The sequence below is a fragment of the Equus przewalskii genome, chromosome X (assembly GCF_037783145.1).
Source record: "Equus przewalskii isolate Varuska chromosome X, EquPr2, whole genome shotgun sequence".
NCBI classification, from domain to species: Eukaryota; Metazoa; Chordata; class Mammalia; order Perissodactyla; family Equidae; genus Equus; species Equus przewalskii.
The window spans coordinates 31,125,373-31,140,158 of record NC_091863.1 but is presented as its reverse complement, the minus strand read 5'-3'; the positions used below and the strand labels follow the sequence as shown (position 1 = coordinate 31,140,158).

Sequence of the window (14,786 nt, the reverse complement as noted above, 5' to 3'; positions counted from 1 at the left end):
GATAGCAGACGAAATAGACTTGAAGGCAAAAGCATTTCTAGAGGTTAAGGGGGTCATAAAAAACCTTCAAATCAGTGAGGAAAAGAATAACAGCCTAAAAGAAAATTGGGCAATATACATAAATAGGCACATCAGAAAAAAGGAACCAAAAAAGGCAAAGAAACCTATGAAAAGATGCTTAACCTTACTAGTAATCAGAAAAATTCAAATTGAAATCATAGTAAGATATCCATTTATGTGTACCAGTTCAGCAAAAATTTTAAATTTTCATGATACCAAGCGTTGGTAAGATTGTGAAGTAAAGGAAACTTTTACACAATGCTGGTGGAGTTTAAATTGGTACAATCACTTTGAGAAACAATTTAACAGTATCTTGCAAAGCTCAAAATGCTCATACCATTTGCCCGGCAATTTCATTCCTAGATACACGCCCTACAGAAGACTTTCCAAAATTTTTGGCCAAGGTCACAGTAAGAAATACATTTTATATCATAATCCAGAAAATAAACACATATATACTTACATATACACACACATACATATATGCACACACACATATATATGTTTATTGACATTTTCTATTCTATTTCATCTTTTTTTTAATGTTTCTCACAACACATCAATGGGTCATGACCCACAGTTTAAAAACTCCACCCTATGGAAACTCTTGTACATGTTTGTCAGGCCATATGCACAAGAATGGCATAGCTGCATTTTTTTTTTTAAAGATTTTATTTTTTCCTTTTTCTCCCCAAAGCCCCCCAGTACATAGTTGTATATTCTTCATTGTGGGTCCTTCTAGTTGTGGCATGTGGGACGCTGCCTCAGCGTGGTTTGATGAGCAGTGCCATGTCCATGCCCAGGATTCGAACCAACGAAGCACTGGGCCGCTTGCAGCGGAGCGCGCGAACTTAACCACTCGGCCATGAGGCCAGCCCCATAGCTGCATTTTTTATAACATTATAAACTGACAGAACATAAGTGCTCATCAATAAGAAAATAGATACATTGTAGGAAGATACAATAGTGAAGGTGAATATAATGGTATTCACATGAACATGGATAGATTTCACAAAAAATGTAGAGGTAAAAGAGTCACAAAGACTACATACAGTATGATTTCCATTGCTAAAGCACTCAAAAACAAAAAAATTAGAAAATATATTACTTAGGGACACATCTAAGTGCAGTAAAACCATAAAGTAAAGCAAGTGAATGAAAAACGCGAGACAAGAATGCTCTCATTCTTAAACTGGGTGATGAAAACATGGATACTCTTTTCATTTTTGTTTAAACCATACATATGTATAGTCTCTCGATATGTATGATATTTTCACATTAAAAAAAATCCCTCAAGTCTACGTAGGTATCAAGATACCATGCCACAGTGAACAAAGCATTCTCAAAAGGAGGGGGGTTTCTGCACAGTTACAGTCATGCGCCGCATAAAGACGTTTTGGTCAACAATGGACCACACATACAACAATGGTCCCATAAGATTAGTACCATATAGCCTAGGTGTGTAGTAGACTATACCACCTAGGTTCACATAAGTACACTCCTTGATGTTTGCACAATGACAGAATCACCTAACAACACATTTCTCAGAATGTATCCCCGTCGTTAAGTGACGCATGAGTGTAATAGGTGATTGAAAATAGCATGTCAAGGCACACAAAACAGCTTCTTCCCACTCCAAAAATCTCTGGGTCAACTGTGGGATTACTCTGATGTGAATCTCTCCTTTGTAGCTAGATTATGGAAATTTGCTAAACTAGGGGTGATTTTTAAATGACTATGTGGCAACTGTCAATACACATCAGATCAAAGATCACTAGGAACCCACCTATGGTTGAACATGTTGAGAGTTTTGCTCACTGCAGTGAAGGAAAACACATGCCATGAAGAAACATGGGGAGCCTCAGGAAGAGGGCATTTGAAAGGATATAAGATTTGGGCTGATGTTAGGTAATTTTAGGGAGAGTTCAAGGGAGCAGGGATTTGCTCTAGATCAGGTGATGTCAGGAAGTGGGGACAATGCTATGATTGGTATCCTAGCAAGTTTTATCCAGAAGTAGGGCAGACTAGAACAAGACTAAAGCTGTAATTGGTAAGGAAGCAGCAAGCCATTCACATCAGCCAGGAAAGGGGGATGTTTGGTAGTTTGCGGCTTGAACGGTCATCGTGTTTTTGTCTATGCTTAGGCAAGATTATGAAGTGTTCTTATTTTGTCGTCATGGTTGCAGAGTGATCTTACAGGATGCTGGTGCTCTGAGATCGTTTATGTCCTACAGTAGAACACCATGGCCTGCCTGTGAGTGCCAGGTCAGCTCCTAACAACATCAAGGCCTACATGTCAGTATCAGATCAGTTTTTCTCTTTCTCATAACAAAGAGTTATACATTCCCTCTTGCATTTTCTCCATATATGTTCCAACCATCGGCACTATCTTCTTTCAAGTTTATTGACAGACTCATATTTCAACCATTTTGGTTATATTTCATCTATCTCAGTAATCATTACCAATTCATCAAAAACAAAAACATCAGCTTCTTCCTTCTTTGAAAAGACAAAGACTGGGTGGCCCAGTGGCACAGTGGTTAAGTTTGCATGCTCCTAAGTTTGCACTTAGGCAGCCCAGAGTTCGCCGGTTTGGATCTTGGGTGTGGACCTACACACTGCTTATCAAGCCACTCTGTGGCAGGCATCCCACATATAACATAGAGGAAGATGGGCACGGATGTTAGCTAGGAGCCAATCTTCCTCAGCAAAAAAAAGAGAAGGATTGGCAGCAGATGTTAGCTCAGGGCTAATCTTCCTCAAAAAAAAAAAAAGACTCTCACAAGGACATATAGCAGCTTGAAATGTCATAACATGGCATGAATATAAGATCATCTCATCAATACCATATTAGAAATATTCATTTTTTGGTTCCCTGCCATGTCACTTTTATCTTTTGGGTCTTTGTGAGTTCAACTGGGGTGCTAATTAGGAAAAATGATTACTATGACTGTTTTTGTGTTGGATGGCAACTGCCTCAGCTAACATAATCATGTGGAATTTTGTAGGTCTCATTAAGATGGCAAAATGAACTAACTGGCTGCGTCAGGGTCCCTTTCATTCTGTTTCTACAGAATTAGTTTTAAAACTCAACCTGCAGCAACCAACTTGTGAGAATTAGAAGGGGCTGGAGAAAATGTCAAGGGCTGCTGAGCCCATTGTAACAGGTAGCCTCCCTCCATCAGTCCTTGCTGTAATCGTTTCAGTGCTACAGCAATAAAATCTCTTTACTTTTACCCAATCCAAGGTAAATGACAATAAAGGTTGTGCTTCCAGCTGGTTAGAGAATGAGTCACTTTCTGACTCATCTCATCTCTTAGAGGTCAGGGTGGGAATTTCAATTTTATGGTCTATTAAACATGGAGACAGCCCAGTGGTGCTGCAGCATCCTCTCACAACAAACAAAGGGTGTTCACTGCCAATGAAACATCATTCATGCTTCCTCTTAGAAAACCACTCCATGAACAGCAAGCAAGATACTTCCATTACCGACATACAGTTCAAGTCTCTGAGATCACACAGACTAGTAGCTGGAATACTGGAAAAGTAATGGTCTTTGTTTTCAGCTTTAAAAATGAGGAGAGATTTTGGTATGTCAAATTAAATACTCATCATGTAAATTTCCAGCTTTCCCAGAAGGATATAATTATAAGTTGTTGTCATAGAGGTATAAGAATCACACATTGAAAGCTCTGTTTCTTCCTCAGGTCATTTTAATGCATGAAGACAGAATTTACTCTACTAATGAGACAATAATGTAATAAACTCATCTTCCTCCTCAGACTATGAAACCATTGAGGGTAGTCCATGTTTTATTCATCTTTGCATCCTTATCCCCTAGTATAATGACAGGTTATCAATAAATGTTGTAGGAGGAATGGATGGATGGGTCGATGGATGGATCAATTGGATAGGTGGATGGTTGGGTTTATTAAGTTATTGTTCACCAATAAAAGAAGTACAAGTGATTCAGAAGTTCTGTATTGATGCATTAACATCTCCTAAGGAAGACACAGAACTTTCAATTTGTTATTATTTATTATACCCTTCTAACAACAACTTGTCTTATAGTTATATTTTCCCTGACAGCTGGAAATTTATTCTGTTCAGAGGGCAAATATATTTGGCATGGCTCATGTTTTTTTTAACCTCATGCTCCTGACAGAAGAAAATCACATTTGTTCCATATTTTGCTTAAGCCTGAAATGCTTTAAGTGGAACCCTACCATCTATTTATTCATTTGTTCATACATACATCCATTCATTTGCTTATTCATCCATCCATCCATCTAATCATTTAACAAATATTCACTGAGTACTTACTGTAGGCATTCTTTTAGGCACTAGAAGTATATCAGTAAATATTATAGATAAAAACCCCTGCCCTCATGGTTATGAAGCTTATATTCTAGTGGAGGAAGAAAGATAATAAACAAGATAAATAAGATATAAAGCATATAAGTACTAAGGGGAAGAAATACAGGAAGGAGTTGTATTCGTTTGGGCAGGCTAGCTTCTATAACAAACAACTTCCAAATTCCATTGACTGAACACATTAAAAGTTTATCTCTCATTAATATAACTAATGTTGACATGACAAGATTTAGGGGAAAGTTTGCGTGAGTCAGACCTACAGTTACCATCCATACTGAGTAGCAGACAAGTTGACGGCAAAATTTTCAATTAGTAATGTGTGAATACACAAGCCCCTTGGGTTCTGTATTGAAAAGCATGCTTCAGTAATTACAAGTGGCATTTAGAAATTAAATATAAAATTCCTCTCCCCACACAGATGCTTGAGGCAACTCCCGATTGATTGAAGGGCTCATGAGTCACAGTCCCTGGTTACCTTTGTCTGAGCAAATGACGGTGCAGGGTATAGAAAAGAGGGTGAACAGTAATGGAATAAAACAATGGAAATTATTAAATACTAGGGATCAAATAAAATAATATTGCATAAGAACTGGAGAAACAGTTATTGCGAAATTCCTTACAAGTCTTTAGACCCTGCAATTAGAAGGCCAGTCATTCATTAAAACTCTATTTCCTTCTTCATTGCCCTGAAATGGCTGCCTTGCCTTGGCTGAGTCTGGTGGTAAAAGAGCTAGGTGGAGAAACAAACAAAAATCTTTGATACATATTCAAACTCTACTAACACACATTCTAATCTCTTAGTGTTCTTATTTACACTATCTATAAAATATAAAATCAATTGCCTCTCTTACCTAACAGGTGTATTTTGAGACCTTGAAAGACTATTCCCTAGGAGTAAATATGATCCAAAAATAGATCAGCACTCACAGAGAATGAGGCTCCAATTTTGCAATTATCTCAATCTCTGATTCGATTAAGGTAATCTTGAATATCTAGTGGCACTGTCCTATTTCCCTACTAGAAGAAAAAGCGTTCATTCTCACTAGATACCTATTATTATAGAGTCTCATTAAGCTTTACAATTTTTCAAATACTTTGTCCATCAACAAAAATTATCAGGTTTATGAGAAAACAAGATGTGACCAAAACCAAGAGCAAGAGAAAAACAACAGAATCAGTCTCATAGGGGACTCAGATAATGGAGCTACAATTCATAGACTTTAAATAATTACAGATGATTTATTCAAGAAATTACAAGAAGAGTGAGAAGGTTAGCAGAAAGTTAGAAAAATAACAGAAGCAAGGTGAAAATTCTAAAATTGAAAAATACAACTGAATTTATGAATTAAATAGATGAAATAAACTATGAATTAAATAGACACAGTTAAAGACAAGATTAGTGAATTGAAAGACAGGTCAGACAAAAATATATAAAATGAATTCAGAGATATAAAAAGATAGAAAATATAGAAAGGAATATTTATAAGAGATATATGAAAGATGTTGATTAGAACTAAAATACATATTTGGACTAACTGGGGTAGAGGAGAGAGAGAGAATGGAGGAAAAAGCAATATGTGGATAGAGATTATATGAGAAATTATTTTTATCACTATTCTGTTTACAAAGTTAAATAAGTTTCGAGTGTCACGGCCCCATACCATTTCTCCCATAATCAAACATGACAAAAGACATCAAAGGTGCAGATTTAAGACACTCTGGAAACCCCAAAATGGATAAATACAAAGAAAATTAGACCTACACATGTTATAGTAACTGCTGAAAATCTAACATAAAAGTGGAAAATATTAAAAGTAGTCAAAAGATATCATTACATTCAAAGGAGAAGTGATATATTGACACCTGATTTTCTAACAGAAACACTGGAAACCAGAAGCCAATGGAGTATCTTCAAATTACTAAAAGTTAATAACTTCTAACCTAGAATTCAATAACCAGCAGAAACATGTTTCAAAATTAAGAGTGAAATAAAGCCATGCTAAGGAAAAGAAAAATTGAGAGCATTTACCACTAGCAGAACTACACTAAAGGAAATACGAAAGGGTACCCTTTAGGCTGAAGGAAAATTATCCCAGATAGAACCATAGAGATATAGTCATAAGAAATATAGAGCAATGGAAAGGGTAACTACATAGTAAATCTAAGTGAATATTGACTACAAAACAGCAATAATAATATCTTCAGAGACTAAGTATGTTAGACTGAATGTTTGTGTCCCGCTTTAATTCATATGTTGAAATGTAACCCCCAATGTGATGGTATTTGGAGGTGGAGCTTTTGGGAGGTGACTATTGCCCTTATAAAAGAGATCCCAGAGGGGCCAGCCCAGTGGCACAGTGGTTAAGTTTGAACACTCTGCTTTGGTAGCCCAGGGTTTGCAGGTTTGGATCCCGGGCACAGATCTAGTACCCCTTGTCAAGCCACACTGAGGCGGCATCCCACACAGAAAATCGAGGAATACTGGCACAGATGTTAGCTCAGTGACAATCTTCCTCAAGAAAAAAGAGGAAGACTGGCAACAGATGTTAGATTAGGGCCAATCTCCCTCACACACAAAAAAAGAGAGAGACCCCAGAGAACTTGCTTGCCCCTTCTGCCATAGGATGACACAGTGAGAAGACAGCTGTCTATGAACCAGGAAGCAGGCTCTGACTAGACAAAAATCTGCCAGAACCTTGATCTTAGACATTCTAGTGTCCAGAACTATGAGAAATAAATTTCTGTTTTTATAGGCCACCCAGTCTATGGTATTCTGTTATAGCTGCCTGAATGCACTAAGGCAAAGTATATATATATATACTAAATACTATATATAGTATATACACTATTTATATATATATAGTAAATATATATATAAATAGTAAATACTATATATATAGTATATAGTAAATACTATATATATATGTATATATCTCTATAAGTATAAATACTTATGTGTGTGTATATAGATAGACATACAGATATTTAAAATATACAACATTAGCACTAGGAGGGGAGTAAAGGGAATCAAAGGATTTTAAGGTCCTGGTATTATCTTGGAAGTGCCAAAAGTACTAATTTATATTAGACTTTAATAAGTCAAGAATGTGTGTTGAAATCTCTAGAGTAATCATTAGATGAGTGATTAAAAAAATGTATAAATAACAGAAGAGATAAATAGAAAAAATACTTAGACAACTTAAATGAAGGCAAATAAGTAGAAGGTAAAGAACAGATTAGATGGGACAAGGAGCAAGTAAATAGGTGGTAGGTTTTAAGTAAAATACTTGAGTAATTTCATTACTACAAATGGAAAAAATATCCTACTTGAATGACAATAATTGTTGGACAGGATTTAAAACACACACACAACTATGTGCTGTTTAAAAGAGATACACCTTAAATATAAAGAAACGAAGGGGCTGGCCCCATGGCCGAGTGGTTAAGTTCGCGCGCTCCACTGCAGGCAGCCCACTGTTTCATCGGTTCGAATCCTGGGCGTGTAAAGGGCACTGCTTGTCAGGCCATGCTGAGGCAGCGTCCCACATGCCACAACTAGAAGGACCCACAACTAAGAATATACAACTATGTACCAGGGGGCTTTGGGAAGAAAAAGGAAAAAAATAAAATCTTTAAAAAAAAAAAAAGAGAAAGAAACGGAAAGGTTGAAAGTAAAAGGATAAAAAAGCATTTACCAAGCATATACTAACCAAAAGAAAGCTGATGCAGCTATACTAATACAAACAAGGTAAACTTTAAGAAAAATATCATAACTAGAGATAAGGAGGGACTTTTCATAATGATAAAGGTTTCTGTACATCGATAAAACAATCTGAAATATTTAAGCACTCACGACTATAATTTCAACATACATAAAGCAAATATTATCAGAACTAAAAGGATAAATAGAAAATTCACAATTATTGAGTCTAGTACATACCTCAATATCAGATAGACTATATAGATTTAAAAAATCAGTAAAGATATGGGTGATTTGGACAATCCAATTAACGAACATCATTAATAGACATATCTAGGATACTCAAATCAACACTGCAGAACTCATTTTTTTCCTAGGATATAGGAAACATTTAACAAAATTGACCATCCACTAGGTCGAATTTCAAAGATTGAAATCATACAGAGTTATGCTCTCTGACTACAGTGGAATTAAGCTAGAAATCAATATCAAAAAGAGGTACAGAAAATCCTCATGAAATTAGAAATTAAGAAAGATAATTATAAATAGCTCATGGTTAAATAAAAAGATGATGAAAATTAGAAAATGTAATGAAACGAATATCATAAAAGTAACTGATATAAGAATGTGTGGGATGCAGCGAAAACATGGAAATTCATGTCCTTAAATGCATACGTTAGAAAAGAACAAAGGCTGGAGAATCAAGTACCTAAACATCAGAATCAAAAAATTGTTAATGAGAAATAAATTAAATCCAAAGAAGGTAAAAGGAAAAAAACAAAGAACAAGGCAGAAATCAATACAATTGAAAACAAAAATGTAATATGGCAGGAAAAAAGATATAAATATTAGAAGAGAAGAAATAAAGTAGTCATTCTTCACAGATGACATGGTTACATATAAAGAAAATCTGAAAGCCTCCACAGACATTGTTATAATTAATGAGTGAATTTAACAAGATTGCTGAATACAAGATCAGACTAACCAAATCAATTGCATTTCTACATATCAAACAACAAACAATTGGAAAATACCATTTTAAAAAGGATACTATTTATAATAACATAAAAATACCTTGAATAAATCTAATAATGTATAAGACTCGTACCAGGAAAGTATAAAATATTATTGAGATAAATTAAAGGCAAATAAATGGAGGGGCACATAGTGTTTGTGGATTGAGAGACTAAATATTGAAAGACACCAATTCTCCCCAAAAGTATCTACTGACATAATACAATTTCTATAAAAATGCCAGTAGGGTTCTGTGGAAATTGTTAAGCTGATTCTAAAATCTATATGAAAATACCAAGGGCCAATAATAGCCAGGGCATTTTGAACAAAAAGAACAAAGTGGCAATTCTACTGGATATAAAATTTTATTATAAAACTACAATAATTAAAATAATGTGGCAGTGGGCCAACCTCAGTGGCCGAGTGGTTAAGTTGAGCATGCTCCACTTCGGTGGCCTGGTTTCAGTTCTTGGGCATGGACCTACACCACTTGTCTATCAGTGGCCACACTGTGAGGGTGGCTCACATACCAAATAGAGGAAGACTGGAAAGAGATTTTAGCTCAGGGTCAATCTTCCTCAGCAAATAATAATAATAATAATAATGTGGCATTGGCACAATATTAGACACATAATAGAGTGATCAGAAATGATACTTGATTTGTGAAGGTGACACTGTAGGGCGGTAGAAAATGATGATCGTTTCAATGACTGTTGCTGGGTCAAGTGGATTTCCATACTAAAATATAAAAATAAATCCCCTGGTGTTCCTCTAAGATCTGGAACAAGACAAGGACACCCACTCTCACTCTTAGTCAACACAGTAGTGAAGTCCTATCCACAGCAGTCAGACAAGAAAGAGAAATACAGGTCATCCAAATTGGAGACGAAGAAGTAAAACTGTCACTATCTGCAGATGACATGATACTATATATAGAAAACCCTAAAGATTCTACCAAAAAAACTATTGGAATAAGTGAATTCAGTAAACTTGCAGGATACAAAGTAAATTTACAGAAATCAGTTTTGTTTCTATACACTAAAAAGAAACTATTAGAAAGGGAAATTAAGAAAACAACCCCATTTACAATTACATCAAAAAGAATGAAATACCTAGGAATAAATTTAACCAAGGAGGTAAAAGACCTGTACACTAAAAACTATGACATCGATGGAAGAAATCGAAGATGACACAAATAAATGGAAAGATACACTGTACTCATGGTTTGGAAGAATTCATATTGTTAAAATGTCCATCGTACCCAAAGCAATCTACAGATTCAGTGCAATCCTTGTTAAAATACCAATGGCATTTTTTCACAGAACTAGAACAAATAATCCTAAAATTTGTGTGGAGCCACATAGGACCCTGAAAAGCCAAAGCAATCTTGAGGAAGAACAAAGCTGGAGGCAACACGCTCCCTGGTTCAAGAGTATATTACAAAGCTATAGTAATCCAAACTGTATGGTACTGGCACAAAAACAGACACACAGATCAAAGAAACAGGATAGAAAACTCAGAAATAAACCCACACCTGTACGCTCAATTAATCTACAACAAAAGAGGCAAAACATACAATGGAGAAAAGACAGTCCCTTCAATAAACAGTGTTGGGAAAACTAGACAGATACATGCAAAAGAATGAAATTGAACCACTTTCTTACACCATATACAAAAATAAACTTAAAATGGATTAAAGACCCAAATATAAGACCTGAAACCATAAAACTCCTAGAAGAAAGAGTAGGTAGTAAACTCTCTGACATTAGTCTTAGCAAAATTTCTTTTTGATACGTCTCCTCAGGCAAGGGCACCAAAAGCAAAAATAAACAAATGGGACTACATCAATATAAAAAGCTTTTGCACAGTGAAAGAAACCATCAACAAAACAAAAAGGCAACCTATTGAATGGTAGAAAATATTTGCAAATCATATATCTGATAGGGGTTAATATCACCTTACATCTTTCAGAATGGCTATTATCAAAAAGACAAGAAATAAGTGTTGGAGAGGATGTGGAGAAAAGAGAACGCTTGTGTACTGTTGGTGGGAATATAAACTGATGCAGCCACTATGGAAAACATTATGGAAATTCCTCAAAAAGTTAAAAATAGTGTTACCATATGACCCAGCTATTCCACTGCTGGGTATTTATCTGAAGAAAACAGAAACACTATTTCAAAAAGACATATGCACCCCTATATTCATTGCAGGATTATTTACAATAGCCAAAATATGGAAACAATCTAAGTGTCAGTAGATGAATGGATAAAAAAGTTGTGAGATACACACACACACAAACACACAGGAATATTGGCCATAAAAAATAATGAAATATTGCCATTTGCCACAACATGGATGGATCAGAGAATATTACGCTAAGTGTAATAAGTCAGACAGAGAAAGAATACCATATGATTTCACTTATTCATAGAATCTAAAAACACAAATGAACAAACAAAACAAAACAGAAACAGACTCATAGATACAGAGAACAAACTGGTGGTTGCCAGTGGGGAGGGATGTGGAGGGAAGGGCAAAATAGGTGAAGGGGATTACGAGGTACAAACTTCCAGTCACAAAATAAATAAGTCATGGGGGTGTAATATACGGCAAAGGTAATATAGTCAGTAATGTTGCAATAACTTTGTTTGGTGACAGATGGTTACTAGTCTTATCAGGGGGATCATTTCGTAATGTATATAAATGTGAAATCACTATGCTGTGCACCTGAAATGAATACAATATTGTATGTCAACTATACTTTAAAAAAATGAACCCCTAACTCAGCACACACAAAAATCAGTTCCAGGTAGATTTTAAATCTAAAGGCAAAAGTTAAAACAATAATTATAGAGGATCACACAGGAGAATATTTTCATGTTTTAGGAGTTAGGGAAAGTTTTCTTTAACAGAATACAGAAAAAAAAATCCCACTTATACAGGAAAATACAAACAAATTGAGTTACTAAAAATTAGAGGTTTCTGTTCATCACACAGCACCAGTAAGAGAAGGAAAAGGCAAGTCAGAAGGTAAAAGAAAGCATCTGCAACACGAGTAACCAACATGATTTGTCTGCAGAATACACAAAGATCTCCTTTGATTAGTAAAAGACACACAATCCAATAGAAAAATAGGCAAGTGACCTAAACTAGACTTCACAAAAAGGGATACTGAAATGGTCAATAAACATATGAAAATATTCTCATTTTCCTTAATACAGAAAAGGCAAGTTAAATCCACTCCACACCCAGTAAAATTACAAAAATGGGAAAAAAACAGTGTTGGTAAAAATGTAAAGCAACTGCAATGCTCAGGCCTTGCTGGTGAGAGGGTAACTTGGCATGTCCACTTTGGAAACCTATTCGGCATCATCTACCGAAACTGGACATATCCGTATACTCTGACCCAGCAATTTTACTCCTATGTATACATCCAACAGACATATATACTCATGTGCACCAAGAGACATGCACAAGAATATTTATAATAACATTATTTGTAGGAGGTAAAAACTGAAAACATCCCAGATATCCAGAGATAGAATGGTATATAAATCTTTATATGTTTATAAAAAGTAATATCATAAAACAATGAAAATGAAAAGATGGTTGCTATATGCAACAGAAATGGATGTCTCACAAATATGTTATCCAAAAGAAGTTATAAACAAACACATACTGTATGATTCAATTTATATAAAGTATAAAAACGTCAAAGCCAAACTATGGTGTTAACAGGATAGTGGTCCTATTTGGGGAGTTTCAAGGGAGTGGTGATTGGCAGGAGGAACGAGAAAGGCTTCTGGGGTGTTAGTAATGTTCTATTTCTTCACCTGAGTGATCGTTACATAGAAATTGTGATCATTAGCCAAGCTGTACACCAGTGCTTCTCAACCAGGGGCGACTTTTGCTCCTCAGGGAACATTTAGCAATGTCTGGAGAAATTTTTCACCGTCACAACTAGAAACAGGGATGGGTACGACCATAGAGGCCAGGGATGCTGCTAAACATTCTACAGTGCAAAGGACAGTCCCTCCTTCCCCAAGAAAGAATCATATTGCCCAAAATACTGGTAATGCTGAAATTGAGAAATCTTGTTGTACACTTGTTACTTGTGTATGTATGTGCATGTCATTTTGTGTAAGTTGACTCTAGATAAAAACAAAAGGCCATGTGCACATGTGTCTACAAAAAAACAAAGATGCTAGTCTCCTTCCAAGTTTTTCTATTTCTATTTCTTTGCTTCTCGTTAATTCGATTTGTTGTCTTCTAGTGGTCACTAACAGCTGAGAAGGACAAATGCTCCTGCAAAATTAAAATTGAGGAAATTCTGTCCATTAATTTATTATTTCCTCTGTGACTCATTATTTGACTATATTGGAAGAGCTTTTATATCCAACTCTGAAATGCCAAATTAAGGGGAGAATTGGAGAAACCCATTACTCCACAGTGAGACAAACTTTCTAAGTGTCCAGGGTCTAAAATAGCAACTTTTACATTACTTACTTGAGTCACAGATGTATCGTGTGACTTTTAAGTAGAAAGCAAAATGCATTGTTGATACTATTTCTGGATAGGTATATGGAGAAATATCCAAAGTAAATAATTTTATTTCATGGGAAAAAATAAGAAGATATCCAGCATTATTTTTGCATCCTGATTTGCAGATGACTAAACTCAGTTTAGAAAATGAATACAAATACAGACAAAGGCTATGTTTGCAACCCATATATCAATGATTCCGTCAGTCTTCATTCCCCCAGATATGGCAAAGGATGTTTGCTAATTATTGGAAAGAAGTACTAAAAGGAATTTATGTATGTGGGACAAAGAACTGACGATGGTTGCTTAAGCAAATCAAAGTAATGTATCCAAAGAAAGTAAGACAACAACTTAAGTGGTTCATTTATTTAGAACTGCTTATCTCAATCCAGTGTTGAAACATAATATGAATTACTCAGTTCAGTATCACTTTTACGAAAAAGTACAGGAAAAATAACATTGGTTAAATCATGCAATCACTGACTATAGGAGTCCTCGAGAGAACACAGTAGTACTCATTCAGACCAGTTGGAAATGGAAGGTCATTCACTCTTACTACTAAACTATTCACTGTTTCTCCTAAGATAGCCTCTTAACTCCTATAAGAGGATGAGTTTGTGAGGGTGAAAGACAAACTAAACCCAACCAACCAAACGAACCAACCTGAAGTGATGCTAGCATCCCCCATGTCAACCACAGGAAAGAGAGATCAACCCAAATTTGCCTTGAGATGAGATTATTAGGCACCTCCTAGAGTAGAAGAGATGAAGAGATCTTGAAAACATACTAGTTGATCCAGGGGGAGATTTCTCAAAAGGATGAAGTTTGGTAGGCCCCAGGCATAGTGGAGACCCTATCATGCTTAGACTCCAATTTAACCGAACTTACAAAACAATGATTCTTGATTTGCACCCAAGTTGGCAGAGTGAAACCCATGGCCACTAGGTTCCCACAGGCTACACATAGAGGTGAGTGAGAAGGTTCTCGCCCTTTGCCCTTTCTCAAGAACTAGGTTTAGAGGAAATTCAGGAACTACTCCAGCTTTGCTCCTCGGCTGCTGTGGAGAGCAGGCTGGATATTTCATACTCATCAT

The 14,786-nt window shown here is 35.8% G+C and overlaps 1 protein-coding gene across 11 annotated transcripts in view; it reads right to left on the bottom strand.

The window, feature by feature from the left end:
* SYTL5 (synaptotagmin like 5) overlaps positions 1-14,786 on the bottom strand; it is a 277,939-nt gene that overhangs the window by 122,897 nt on the left and 140,256 nt on the right. The window lies entirely within an intron of this gene.